Raw genomic sequence first — 14,967 nt, 5'->3', positions numbered from 1 at the left:
TGAGAGATAATAAGCTGGAAACTCGTATACACGTCTTCGTTATGACGTATTAAAGGTTCTCTTAGTCGACGAAAAGTCGACGCATATACTCGTATCATGTGTGCTTCAGAAGTTATTCAAGGTCAAAGGTCATTAAAATCGGTTTTTCGCGGACATAAAAATTTCTATACCTCCGATGTTAAGATACCAGTAAGAGCAATAGCTCTTATAAAATGCGCCCAATTGGACACTTATAGACGTTTGCAAGTGTTCACTAAGAGTATGAAAAATATGGTCTTAGGATACTTCTAAGATCAAATTTTGCTAGTTGGGTCAGGAACAAATAATCGTTATAAACACAATAAATGTCCTTACTGAGATCGGAACCCCAGGACCTTCATCTTCGTAGAGCCACTACCTACTCGGATTAGTTGATTACCCTTCGTGCCTACATTTTTTTAAATTTGCGCTTTTTCTACTGACCGAAGTGGTTTGACAGACTTTATCAAGAAATATAAAAAAAATAATTAGGGCAACGCCAGTATACAGAGGGACCCGAAAATCGAAATTTCGTTATCTGCTTCTCTATCACTTGCATATTCTACGCTCTCTTTCGCACCTACCTCTCCAGTTTCCTATGATCACCTATCTTACCTTTTAATATGGTTCAATTTAGATTAGCAAAGTAATCAAAATTGAAATCCAAAACTAACAGTGCTAACGGTACTATCGAAGTTTTCTGTCCCTGTGGTTGTAGTTGTAACAAACTCTTTATGTAGGTATTATAATTATCCACTTTGCTTAGAACTACTAACATCTGTGACCAAAGACATTTCAGTGCTGGCGGTCTAGTATGAGTTGCGACGCAACTCATGCTAGCAGGTCTGGCGAGAGATTTGAATGAGGGCTAACGCGTATGAATTCGCCGCTAGGGGCGCTAGTGTAGATGGTGGTCTTCGCAAAGTTCGAAATGTCAAATGTCACTTGTCACTTCAATGACTGACAGCTGTTCTTTAGTCTTATGGACCACCATCAACAGAGGCGCCAACTGGTGAGCAAAAAAACGATAGCCCTCATTGCGCGTGCGGACGATGCGGACTGCAGTGATGCGGTCCGAATACCACGCTAAATACGTTAAAATCACCATGCTACGTGCAGTCGGTCTTGTCATTCATTTTACTATTGAAATAAACAAACATTAATTGTGTGGTTTTAGGAAACCACGATGCAAGTGAAACTTTTTTCAGATTGTAGGTATTTAACAAAAAATTTCGATTTTTTTTATATTTTAGTAAATATTATATATATATAGAAAACTTTTTAAAGGATGGAATGAAAATAACAAAGACATAATAGCAAAGTAAGTATTTACATTGCTTTCAATAAGATAATAAGAGCAGGTATGTACCAAGTATAGGTTGAATCCACCGCTTGCAGCTTATTTTATTTTATTTATTTATTTGGAAAGCAAACAGAAATAAGTGAGCAGGAGATGAGTTTACAAATAAACATTAAGGACATTCACTTATTCCCTTAACAGCTCTCACTAAAACATGTAATGGAAATATACTACACTTAAACTACTCTTAGGGTACTAAATACAGTTACCAATTTACTAACACTAGGTGCAAGCTCATCAAACAAAATTATGACTACTAAGGGAGAAAGAGCCAAAGTAAAGAAAAAAAAAACCAAAACCAAAAATAAACAAAGCAGTAACGACTAACAAGACTATTTTACAATAATAGTTACTATGTAGGTATTATGCCTATGATCTTTTATTAACTATCCATTGCCAATTTCAGTACTTTTTTCTTGAATTGCACTTTACTGTTATTAAAGATATCGACTGAAACCCAAAACTTATTGTACACATCACAAATACGGTGCAAAGGTGCGCGAGCGCCAGCGTGGCTTGAGGATAGCGGGACGGCAAAAGAGGCGAGGGATCGTAGTGAGCGCGCACTGCGTGTAGGGACTCTAAAGTGAAGTTGCTCAAGAAGTTTGGAGCTTTTATAATAGCCCGTACAAATATTAAATAGCGTTGTCGCGTCAGCCATTTTACGTCGAGCTTCAAGAGTTGGAAGGTTATATTTTTTAAGAAGAGCAATGTAGGCCATTTTTTTACCTGTCAGTCTACGGTGCATTGACCTCAGGAACCGCTTTTGCACCATTTCAATAGCATTGGAATATTTATTATATTTGGGGTTCCGAATTACGGAAGCGTACTCGAGATATGGCCTTACGAGTGCCTTATAAAGCTTGAGATAAGACGAAGCAGTCTTAAAAGGTTTTGTTGAACGTAATACAAATCCTAACATTTGCATAGCTTTGGAGACAATATTATCAACATGAACATTAAAATGCAGCTTATCATCATATAATACGCCCAGGTCACGACACTGATTTACCTTCTTTATTGTTGTGTTCCCAATACTATACTCGGACTTGACAATGTTTTTGCGGTTCTTAGTAAAGGTAATTTGCATACATTTGTATACATTTGCTTCTGACTCTATATCCATTTTCTTTGTAAGAGCGTACACATATTCTTGAAACTTTGGGAATGTATATATCCCCTTATTTATGCCCTTGACTGTACAAGGAAAATGTAAGACAGAAGAAATATGATATGATGTCACACTGGCACTCCCTTCGTTTAGCGATGTTTATGCAAATGCCAATTCGCCGATAAGCGTGATAGCGTTCCTCATTGATACCTACTCGTAGTGTGTCACAATGAATAAGTTAGTATGTTATTTATCACCGCGCTTCGGCTATAAATAAAATGGAATTGACAATTTTGAGAACTACAATTGAGTCAATATCTGGGAAAGAGTTGTTTAAAACAAAACTGGGGATCATCTTACTAACATAATATTAATTATACATACTTAGTAAAGTCTTGGCATTGTGTAGGTTTCTTGAGTTACTAATCTTGCTTATTTAACATTTCACATATCTCAATCGACTGCCAGTAAACCCATAGTTCCCGTAACTTTGTCGTGCTGGCAGCAGGCGAAATAAGGCAAATAATGGGTGTGCCTAAAGGGGAGTTAATCAATATATATTTTTAATTAACTAATTAACAAACTGAAGTTTGTGTCTCATACTTTAAAGAAAATTTCACCGAGGCATTCAGAGACCGAGGCTAACTAAGCAAAATTAAACCGACGTCTTATGTCGTGTCACGCGCAACTCGTGTACTTAAAACATGTGTTTCGAGATAATTACGTTTAAAGTTTTAATGATTCAAATGCTGCTATCGTTGACGATTCATAGTAAATTCGTAATTAATTTTGATTTTATAATGTAGATGTAGGAAAATATGGTCACAGAAAAGGGGTGAATATAGGCAAATATAGGTAATTGAATAGTTTTAATTTTATTCGAGTTAAAGGAGTTCTGCATGACCAACTCTTCTATACCATATTGGTCACACGACGGCATGTAAGTTAAGTTACATGACATACGCGTGACTTATTTTCTATGCATTTGAAAAACTATTGAACATGATTCATCGGCCAGGAAACAATGCTGATATTTTGGTAAGATTTTGGTTGTGCCAGTCATGCATATCTCATGCAACTCTGGTTAAATGAGTTGTGCTTGACGCCATTGGCAAAAAACATTACATGACTTAGTGATATGTTTTTCTCACTAATTAGTTAAGATTTTCAAAAAAAATTTTTAGTACATATATATTTAACGGTTTTAAAGACGATTTAGGCTGGTTATCCGTAACTCATATAACTTAAGTTAACGGAGTTGCGCGTGACACGGCAATAAACTTTATATGACTCAATCACGCCAAATGATATTGTGGACAGTAGGTTCAATTAAGGTAAGCGCCAAAATACGATTTTTCAGGAGAGGCCGTCTAAGTTTTTTTTGCGACTACTAATAAATCGTCTATAACTTTTTTTTGGTGTTCTGCCTTTTCGCCGAAATTTTATTGTCCAACCAACTTTTCGCAGATGATTTACTTTGGCAACCAACATTCGGAAAATTTTCATTATGATAACGTTATACTTGGTAGAATTACCTATTGTGTGACGGTGGCGGAGGAATTTGCCGAATTTGTCTACAACTGAAGGGTATTTTGTCTTGGGCACGTGTAAAAATAATGAAAATAAAAGCTCTAAATATTTTTTACGGGGCAAGTCGATTAACAACATCACTACATAGTATAAAACAAAGTCGCTTCCTGCTGTCTGTCTGTCCCTATGTATGCTTAGATCTTTAAAACCACGCAACGGATTTTGATGCGGTTTTTAATAGATAGAGTGATTCAAGATAAAGGTTTATATGTAGGTATATCAGCATTGTACCCGTGCGAAGCCGGGGCGGGTCGCTAGTTTAGAGTACAGTTCTTTTGCCAAATCGTGCAATTGGTTGAATATTGATTGATACGATAACCTCTAGTCATTTGAAAGAGTCAAGATAGGTGCGACATTTTTGAAAAAATGTAAGTTCATCTACATACTACCTACTACTTAACTCGATTTCAAATACCCAATGAGTGAGTCAATTTAGTATTCCAAGACGCACCCTAACCGTGCATGCGCGATAATCAAGATGACCCATATTCGATCAATTGAATATCTTTCCAATATCAGAGTGCAAACATGCTTGTTCCGAGAAACGTTGCGAATATTGCGCCGGCGCATAGAGCATGCGAGTTTAATTTATCGGCTAAATAAACATGATCGATAACGTCAGGTGTTTGTGGAAAAATGTGGGCCATGCGCAGGTGCCCTGCCTTTAATAAGAAGCAGGTTGAACAGATTGATGTGATGAGACGAATACGGTTATTTAACATTTAATATTTATTCAATAGTAAAATTGACATCTTACAAATATAGGTAGACTAAATAATCAAATAAAACCTTAAAAAATATTCAGTTTGTACATACATAAAATATCCACAACACCGGCTTCGTCAGGTGGCCACAAATGCAAATCTGCAACATGCTTCGTCCAAATGAATATTTATTTAATATATGTATTTATAAATAATAATTTATTAAATACAATCAAAACTTGTACTTTTTACGTACAAAACTAGAAATAAAAGAAGTTGTACCGTAAAATCAGGTAACTATAGTCCTTAAGTACAAGTTATAGTCCTGTCCAGTTTTTAACGTTGATTCTTAACTATGACACATTATGAGTCAATCAATCGGTTTGCGACTGCTACGAGCAAAAATCGCGTAAGTGCTAATAAGAACGTGCCATGCCATTACTTAGGGAAGGACAACATGATTTCTGAGGTCAGGTTCAGGTTAAAACTCTTGATCGTAGTTACCTACTATAATTACTCTCTGAAATTACGAACTCTAATATAATTATGCAACTGAGTATAGGTATGTAAACGGCGCCAGATATTAGATTAGGCAGCAATTATAATTAGTGGACTGGTTGAGGGTGTGGCGAACAGCGACTGATAGTGGATGATAAGGTGGCGGGTTCCTTCGCGCTACACTAGGTAATACGGAATCGAACGCCTTCAATAAATAAGTAAACGATTTCCCTTTCGCGAATTTTTTTTGTAATTGCTCTGGCTTGTGTGGGTCATACCTACGTCTCAATAATTGTACCTACACTAGTTACCATTTTATCACCAGAATATTGTAGAATAAATACATTCGCGTAGGTATGTGCTGGTATTCCGTGTGAGAATATATTATGTACGAATGGTTAGGTTATTAATTTAGTTTAGTATTTGTACTGTAGTACCTCTGTATTTAGATATAGGTATCTATTATGTAAATAAATGGTTTTACCAAATACCTGGTTAAATTAGGATACTTAGTACTTGGCGTATGACTACGTCAATAACGTCGTACACTTGGCACCTTCCATTTGACAAACAATCTTTAGGTCTGATTATATTTAGATAACTACCATAAAATATCCCAACTACAGTCCAAAGCTCCCAACTATGGTCCAAAATTAACTGTATTTTTTTCATTCAGGTGTATTTTTTACTGTATTTATTGTCGTTCTAAGGCAAGGTATATTAATAAATGGAAGAAAAAACTGAGTAAACCAAAAGGAACATTGGTATTGGCATTTAATTTCCTTTTGAACTTGTGGACCATAGTTGCAGTATTGGACTATAATTGGGAGGTTTTACGGTACCCAATTAATAACACTGACCAAGAAAAATATTTAGGTTTAATTTTGGACAAAAAAACTAACCTGGCAGCCTCATATTGAGAAAATCAGGGCAAAAATAGCTGCTTTAACCAGTTCACTAAAAAGTATAGTGCGTTGTTTACCAAAACGAGTCCGCTACACAATATACAACACTTTAGTAAAACCACATATCGAATACTTAACTGAGCTATTGGATACTGAACCCAATTGGGGAACCTTGAACACTCTGCAAAGAGCTCAAAACAAACTCTAATAAAGGTTTTATTTCATTTCAATTTTTTAACCACGATGATAAAAATCTACAAGGAAACCAAAATTCTAAATATTCAACATGCTTACATATACACCTGTATACTAATTAGAAAAATACTACATTACAAAATGTACGAAAATTATTGAAGAAAGTAAGGAAACTTCACACTTTTTGCTAGTGTTTATCTTCGCCATTTCGTTCTTTTCTAGGTTGTGTTTAAACTGAACTACATAAAATAGATTTTTAAATTTCTGTTTTACTTAAGTAATTCATCTTTTAACAAAAATACAACAGTTAGTACTCAGTACCGAAAAGTACCGAAGTACCGGGAAATCCCGGTTCTTTCCCAGTACCGGAAATGTCAGTCCTGGTTCTGGGAACAGTATCGGTACTGCATTCCCTAGCAGTGATCGTTCGCAGACGTTTCTGCTTGATACAAAATTAATTTATTACATACCATTATTATAATATTTGTTTCGTTCGAGTTATCAAACGTACCCCAATTGATACGAGTATCAAAGTCACCTGTCTCTCGTAATTTGAATACATTTAAATTAATACATCAGGCAGACGGATTACCGCGATAACATCGTACGATCGCTGTCGCTTCTGTTCAATCGCGGCTTATCATAAAAGCTTGTTTGTTTTAGGTACCTATAGTCATTATCATAACTAAATCATTGCAACTAATCATTTTTATTATTTTATAATAATTATAATTTTCATTTCTTTTCATTGCGTAACTCTAGTGCGGCCTGAGTGTACTTTTCAAAGTACCTGGTGTTGCATGGCAAGATTGGCAGGTACCTGTACCTACATAGGTATTTGTATAAGCATCTTAGTTTCCTTTCGCACGCGCTGCCAAAGAGTAAATCGAGATGGTTGGTAACAATATAAACATCAGGGCGTGATGAATCCAGAGCCGGATCTGTACCAATATGGGGTAGCTTACACGAAATTGTCTGATTCATTAAATAATTGTTTTTGTAATAATATCAATATTCAAATCAAGAGTCGATTTATTAAAATCTGGAGCGATATTCAGACTACAATTTATTATAGCTTTGGGATTGTAAAGGGGCCCAAAGGGGGAGCAATGATAAAGATATGATTTGTGATTTTTCAAATAAGCAGGCGTCTATATATGTATATACTTATTCAATTCCATGTTACTCTTTAACCGCTTTCTGAATTTGATTGTGCTTCATACATGTGGAAGCACATTGCGAGCACTAACCGTAGGCAGTACTTTTACCCTTGAGTAGGCAGCCATTAGCTAGAACTGGAAATGCACCCGCCAACCTGACGTCAGGTTGGCGGACGTCATTTATATCTTAAATATCTCTGTAGTTTAAAGAGCACATATTGCTCCAATTTTGGCGCACATTTGGCACATTGCTCTAGCACTAACTCTTGACGTGTAACGCAGCTCCATTTGTTGATGTACACCCGCCATCCTGATACTCACGAAAAGGGGACAGAGACACACTCTGTTAAGTGGAGCAGGTGAGTAGACAAAATTAGCGGGCGTAGGAAAAGAAGTTAATGGGGTTCCAAAGTATTTTTAGGCAATTTAAAAAAAACCGCGGATCACGGTCTAACTCATTAGTGTTTAAGCATTTAAAATCTAGTACTATGTTTTTAACAAACTTTTATCCAGAGGGGTCAGACATCTCAGAAGTCTGAACCTTTCTTACTACTAGTTACTCACTCGGTAATAAAGTGCTCGCATTGACTGCCCTTCGTGCACGCGACGCGTATCGTCCAGCGGGCAATTAGTCACAATTCAATAATTTGATTCGACACATTAGATAGTCCCTACTGAATGACTATTAGGTATAACAAGGGGTCTACTGTTGATGGGGTTGGTTACTTATTGCTCACAAATTTAAATATCGTTTAAACAATTACCCCTCTTGTCGTTATCTGATCGTTAAAATCTATGCAGGTACGGTGGGTCGGTAGGTTGTAGTTTTACAGTATAAACTATATGGTAAGTATTTCAGGTTTTGTCTAATAAACACTGACTAAGTACCTATTTAGTGTAGGTACCAATTTACCTATCTAACTATGTAAAGTATTCTTATAATATATTCACGCGTGAATCGCGTGATGCTTTATTATCACGACGGTGGCTAGCAAGTGAACTTTGGAAACAACTTTGTTGGCTTGAAAGTCTTGAAACTCCGTGTGTGTCACATGTGCGATATTTTATATGTAGGACATTTAAAGGATATGTAGGATATTTATAGGATAGATTATATATTGTTAAACGGACAAATGCAGATTCCTTGCTAATACAGGGACTTATTTTATGCAAGTGACCCAACTCTTTGAAGGAATGTGTGCAGCTAATTATGTAAAATAAATGAAATGTATGTTAATATATTGGTTGCTTAATTGCAACAAGATGGGTGCACGCATGCCTCAGGTAGGTATTCAAAATACTGAAATTGGATCGTTAGTATTGAACTTGCTGATCAAGAAAGTCGTTCTTTCAGCATCATAGATCTCAAGAAGTGTCCTATCTCGCGTCTCGTAGCAGCGCGCCGGGCGGAGGAGAGGCGTGCCGGAGGCGGCGCGCGCGCACGGTTTCTAACGCCATTGGCTGCTGCGGCGCGCCTAGCCGGCTTCCACGAATTATCCAATGTAAATCCAAGGTTTGTTAATAGACGTTCACTTGAAGTAATTACTATGAAAGTTTATCAATATTTATAGGTCCATCGGTTAGGCAATCTGTGCTGAGCTGCTGAGGTAAGCGGCTTGATAGATGCGGTTGATAATGATGTCGCTGACAATGGGACGGTTGACGGTCATGATTGGCAAGCGACTTATTACTTACTAATCGATTCTTATATCCTTAATCGTTTTGTTTAACGTCAAACCTTGGAAAATGCTTGTTAAAATGCTACTTATTTAGCAGACGAGACGACTTCATCATATAGGTCGGTAATAAAAATAATAATACCCCTTGACCAGCCATCCATACGAACATACTCGTATCTACATTAAATGCTCTACCTATAAAGTAGTTATTAAGGATTAAGGGTAACCTGCTCTATAATTATCAGTTATTAAATTGTGGCCAAGACAATAACTATATGCAAATCATTGCCGATAATAGATAGGCTAGCCGATGTTAATAACGTTTTTGTTTGAAGAAACGTCACTTTTGACAAATATACTATTTACAAAATAAGTATATACAAAGTAAATACTAATTAATATACTATGAATTCATAAACTTAAACATATACTTTATATGATATACTTACATAAATATCTACATATATACATACATTATACATGTACCAACTCTGAAACATTATTTATATTTCGCAGATAAATGCTTACGCAGCATGCGCTTATCTGTTTGTCTGTTTATTTGACCGCGCATAAAATGGAAACGGCTGAACGGATTTTGATGCAAACTTTACTAATCTGTCAAAAAAATCCACGGCCAGGTTATAGGCTATAAAATTTGAGAAATTTCACCCCTAAGGGGGTTAAAAAGGGGATGAAAGTTTGTATGGGGTTCAAAATTTTTTTTAAGGTACCAATTTGAAACTTCGTAAAAAGATATATTATTGAAATACAAGAAAACTAATTTCAGCGTTTTTGAAAATTCATCCCCTAAGGAGGTGAAAAAGAGGTTGAAAGTTTGTATGGAGATCAAATTTTTTTTCGAGTGCGTTACTTGAAAATTTGTATATTGGCATATTATTATAATACAGGAAAAGTGATTTCAGCGTTTTCAAGAATTCATAAAAGGGAGTTGAAAGTTTGAATCCATTACAAATGCTTCGAAACTTCTTAGAAAGGCATAATAGACGATTACAAAAAAGTAACTTCGACGTTTTTGGAAATTTAACCCCTCAGGGGGTTGAAAAGGGGATGAAAGTTTGTCTTGGGTTTGGGGTGGGGTATATTAATAAGCAAGAAAATTACTTTAAGCGTTTTTAAAAATTCATCCCCCAACGTGGTGAAAAAGGGGTTAAAAACTTTATCTTGATAACTACTTATATCATTTAAGCTACTAGGCCAAGTTAGGTATTGTTTTTGTATAAATCGGGTTTACCACACTCATTTATGATATCAAAATGACACCATTCCGGAAAACACAGAAAATATGAAAAAAAAATGATAGAGGAAAATGGATGGAGACTGCGTTTGTATGGAGAAGCGGCCGTGCCCTTTCCTCTTAATAATGGCCACAAAGGTGGGTACTTAAAAAAAAAACATTTTTCTATGTCGTTTGCGGAGTAAATGTCAAACGATTTGGGACTTTATACGCGTCCCCATGGGGAATACCCAAATATTCCGAAATACGTTTTTCCGATTTTTATAACCACGATTTTCAAAATCCCGATTTTTTGAAGTCCGAAATATCAAAATTACGATTTTTTAAAACACGATGAAATAAAATCACGATTGTGCTATTTCCAAAAACTCAAAATCCGATTGTCACTTGACCGAAAGCTTAAAGTTCCGATTTTACACTTTTCCGAAAATATTTTTTTCCGAATTCCTAAATTCTGAAAAGTCATTGTCCGATCGGAAATGAAATAATTCGGTATTCAGAAATTCGGTCTTTTGGAAGGTCGGAAAAATGAAATTCGTGATATTCAAATAAAGACTCACGTTTTACTTTAGTAATTCGGTATTCAGAAATTCCGTTTTTTGTTAGGTCGGAAAAATTAAATCCGTGATATTCAAATGAATACTCACGTTTTAGTAATTATTACGGGTGCATGTCGTGCCGCAACATTGTAAATTCGGCATAAAATATTTTTGGCATAAAAATTCGGCATAAATAAATTAGGCAGAACTGCGAATCTGCGAACCCGAACTGTTGCTAGAAGTGGGTTAGGTTAGGTTACAACTGCGACCCCCAAGAAAACGAACTGTTGCCAGAAGTGGGTTAGGTTAGGTTAGGTTAGAACTGCGGCCCCCAAGAAAACGAACTGTTGCCAGAAAAGTGGGTTAGGTTCCCCCGCGGGTTGCTCACCTTGTCGTGGTGGAGGGGCTTAGTAACCGTGGCTTGGTCACCCACGGTGAAGCGAAGAGGCAACCAGGGCCGGCCTGTTTGGGTCGCGGGTTGGCCCGAGGAGGACGCTCCAAGTGGGCTGATTTAGCCCGCTTGTGATGCGCCGAAGGTGGACCGTCGAGGAAGAGGAGTGTCGGTATTGCGGTAAGCCGTTCTCCCTATCCTCGGCGGCCGAGGTGGGATCGCAGGGGAAGAGGAGTGATGTTATTTCGATGCGCCACTCTCCCTATCCCCTGCGAACTTGGTGGGGCCGTTCCGCTGTAGCGGCGTTGGTAGGGCTGCAGAGGAAGAGGAGTGTCGGTGTTACGATGTGCCGTTCTCCCTGTCCTCTGCAGCCGAGTTAATGTGGTTTTGCGGCAGAACCATAGACCAGATCTGTCGCTGGGCGCCGGGGAAATTCCTGGCGCCCGTGGCTTCCTTGTGGCGGGCTCGGGGGGGTCCGCTACGATACAGAATGGAAGCCGAGGAGGAAGGCGCGTCTTACCATCTGGCGCGCCTAGCGTGAAGGGCCTTCGGGCATTCGCGAAGGAGCCGCGCTCGCGGGCGGCTGCCGCCGGTGGGGTCGCAGATGACAAGCGCAAGCGTTCCTGTAACCCCACCATAGGGCGGCGAGGCGGCATATGGGGGGTTTTTTAGTGGGTACACCGTGGGCCTCATTAGCCTAGTCGGGAGTCCCACATAACCACTCGGGTCACCCCCCGCACCCGGGTGGTATGCGTAATGCATTTTTCCCTCCTAACAAAAAAAAAAAGGTTAGAACTGCGACCCCCAAGAAAACGAACTGTTGCCAGAAAAGTGGATTAGGTTAGGTTAGAACTGCGACCCTCAAGAAAACTTTAACAATATATTCGGAATATCGTTATTCGGAAATTTAAAACTTGGGATATTTAAAATAGGAATCACGTCAATTCGGAATAAGGGCAATTCGGAATAAGTTTTTTGTGCCTCCTGTAAAATTTGGTCAGATTAAGTTACGAGGTTTGCGATTTAGGCCGACGATATAAAGTTTATTTATGTTTTGTTTTGTGTAATATCTCCGGTGTTGCAGGCATCCATAGGCTACGGTAACTGCTTACCATCAGGCGGGCCGTATGCTTGATTTCCACTGACGTGGTATAAAAAAAACTAATTGTAAATAATAATAAAATCGGCCAAGTGCGAGTCGGACTCGCGCACCGAGGGTTCCGTACTTTTTAGTATTTGTTGTTATAGCGGCAACAGAAATACATCATGTGTGAAAATTTCAACTAGGCAGTTATTGCGGTTCATGAGATACAGCCTGGTGACAGACAGACGGACAGACGGCCAGACGGACAGACGGACAGCGGAGTCTTAGTAATAGGGTCCCGTTTTTACCCTTTGGGTACGGAACCCTAAAAACGAGACTGTAAATATACAGTAAATAAACTGTCTCGTTAACATACCGATCATCGTGTAACGATTAAGGCTATTTAATTGAATAAATCGATGTTGATATTATCGATTACCGAAGTTTAATCGAATGAGTCGATGCTGCGGGTCTGATGGCATGTGTCGCCTGCTTGAACGCAGCTGGCGTTACGCAGTTTTGTTGATTTATATCGATGTGTGCTTTTAGTTCATGGACCGGCTTAATATAGACATTGGTCACTTCGTAAATACGTAAAATATTCTTTATTGCAGCACAAATTGAAAACAAATTCAGACACAGATTTATATTGTAAATAATCGTAGCGATAGTATCAGTTGATTAGGTATTGAATTAAAACTGACCTTTTTTATTTGATAATTTGTTATTTCATACAAGAAAGTAGTTCTTGGTCCAAGGTCTTATAATAAGTACAAGATATTTTATACAAAAAATCATGGAGAATGGAAAATATTTAGAAGTGGAAAAACATTTTCTCCTTTTGTATGGATGAGTAGGTACGTGGTATTCTTCCCTCTTAAAATGTGCCTATAGACCAACTCGCCTAAATCGCCCTAAACAAACTATGTCGTATATATATGTTTAAATTTAACAAAGACATATATATCTTCTTGCAGTTTGAACTCTTGACATTTACGTACAATATCAATTGTCTATGCCCTTGCATACGAATGGAAACAGAGTGACATTAATGGAATGAAGACTTGTCGCACGGGTGGCGGCAGGCGGTGGCCAGAAATCGAACTCACTGCGCAAAAACAGCATTCCCGTCAGATTTGAATGAGCGTGTGGTCCGATACGAGGAACAGGAAAAAGCACCAACATCAGCGTTTAGTTAGAAACAACTGGGGCCCGCCCAAGAACGAAAGTTTTTCCCTTTTTACCTCTTTGTCTCGATAATGTGGTCATTTACATGCCATTTGCCCAACTACTGCTTGCCAGAAAAGGAGTTGTATAGTATGACGCGTGTCTCTTTAAGTTGATATCATATATCATAAGGAGGACCTTTATTTATTTTACTTGATACCTTATACTAATTATGTACAAAATTTGATGGCGAATGGGAGGTTTGCTATTATATATGTATAAGATATATCTGATAAGTTTTGACTCTATTCAGTTTATATTTTAAAGTCTATAATTACATTCCGGATTTTTTAAGGAGTGTAATAAATACTTCGTACAATGTCCGTGTCCCTTTACAATGTCCAATAATAAATTGTCCCGCATACCACTTGCTAACAAGAATGGGACATCCATTCATTAATTACACATTAAAAAGCCATAACTGTCCATTTAGGTTGATCAGGTACCTAAACAAATAGGAGCCCGACCGCACTGTGCTGCGGGTGATCAAAGCGATTGACCCTTATGATGGGTAAAATATTATTACACATGAATATAAATATATGTATTTACCTGTACTAACGTAGGTAGCTTTAATGAACCAGTGCTTGACAGTGCCTAAATACCTACTTGCCACCATCTTAATGACTAGCATTAGATATGACAGTCAGGATGTCAACTATTGGAATTAGCAGTCTACCATTGGCAATACTCAATCAAATATTATTTGAACTTAACAAATTTATTTCGATTTGTTTTCAGTCACTCCATTTGTAAAATTCCAATGCTTGCAGGAGCATCTAAGTTGCGAGCCAGCAACAAATTTTCGTGAAGTGATTAAGGGAGATGTAAGCCTAAAGAGACGGCAATAACAAACAAGAACTATAAAATACCTATGTGTATTGATCCAAATACTATACAAGGTATTTTACTAATGGACAATGAACAACATCAGACAGTTGACAATTGTTCCTCCTATAATATACCGGTTGTTGATTGTAATAAGGTTGAATTCGGATCTTGCTGTTTTTGAAATAATACAAATGAGTGTTGCTTGTTCTACGATTTATTGAAGACTGAAGTGTGTTTAGGAAAGTACTTATTTAATACGATATGCATGTGTGCGTGGGCCATGCACACATATAAGATCTTTTAAACATTGAGATATCTCGAAGAGATCGAGATATCGAGTTTATACCAACACATATTGTATCGGTTGTTACGGCTTCAGATTTAATGAAACTTACAATCTAGGTGTTTACAAAGAAGACA

Source organism: Cydia strobilella, chromosome 1 (assembly GCF_947568885.1).
Source record: "Cydia strobilella chromosome 1, ilCydStro3.1, whole genome shotgun sequence".
NCBI lineage: Eukaryota > Metazoa > Arthropoda > Insecta > Lepidoptera > Tortricidae > Cydia > Cydia strobilella.
Note: the sequence above shows the minus strand (reverse complement) of the source record.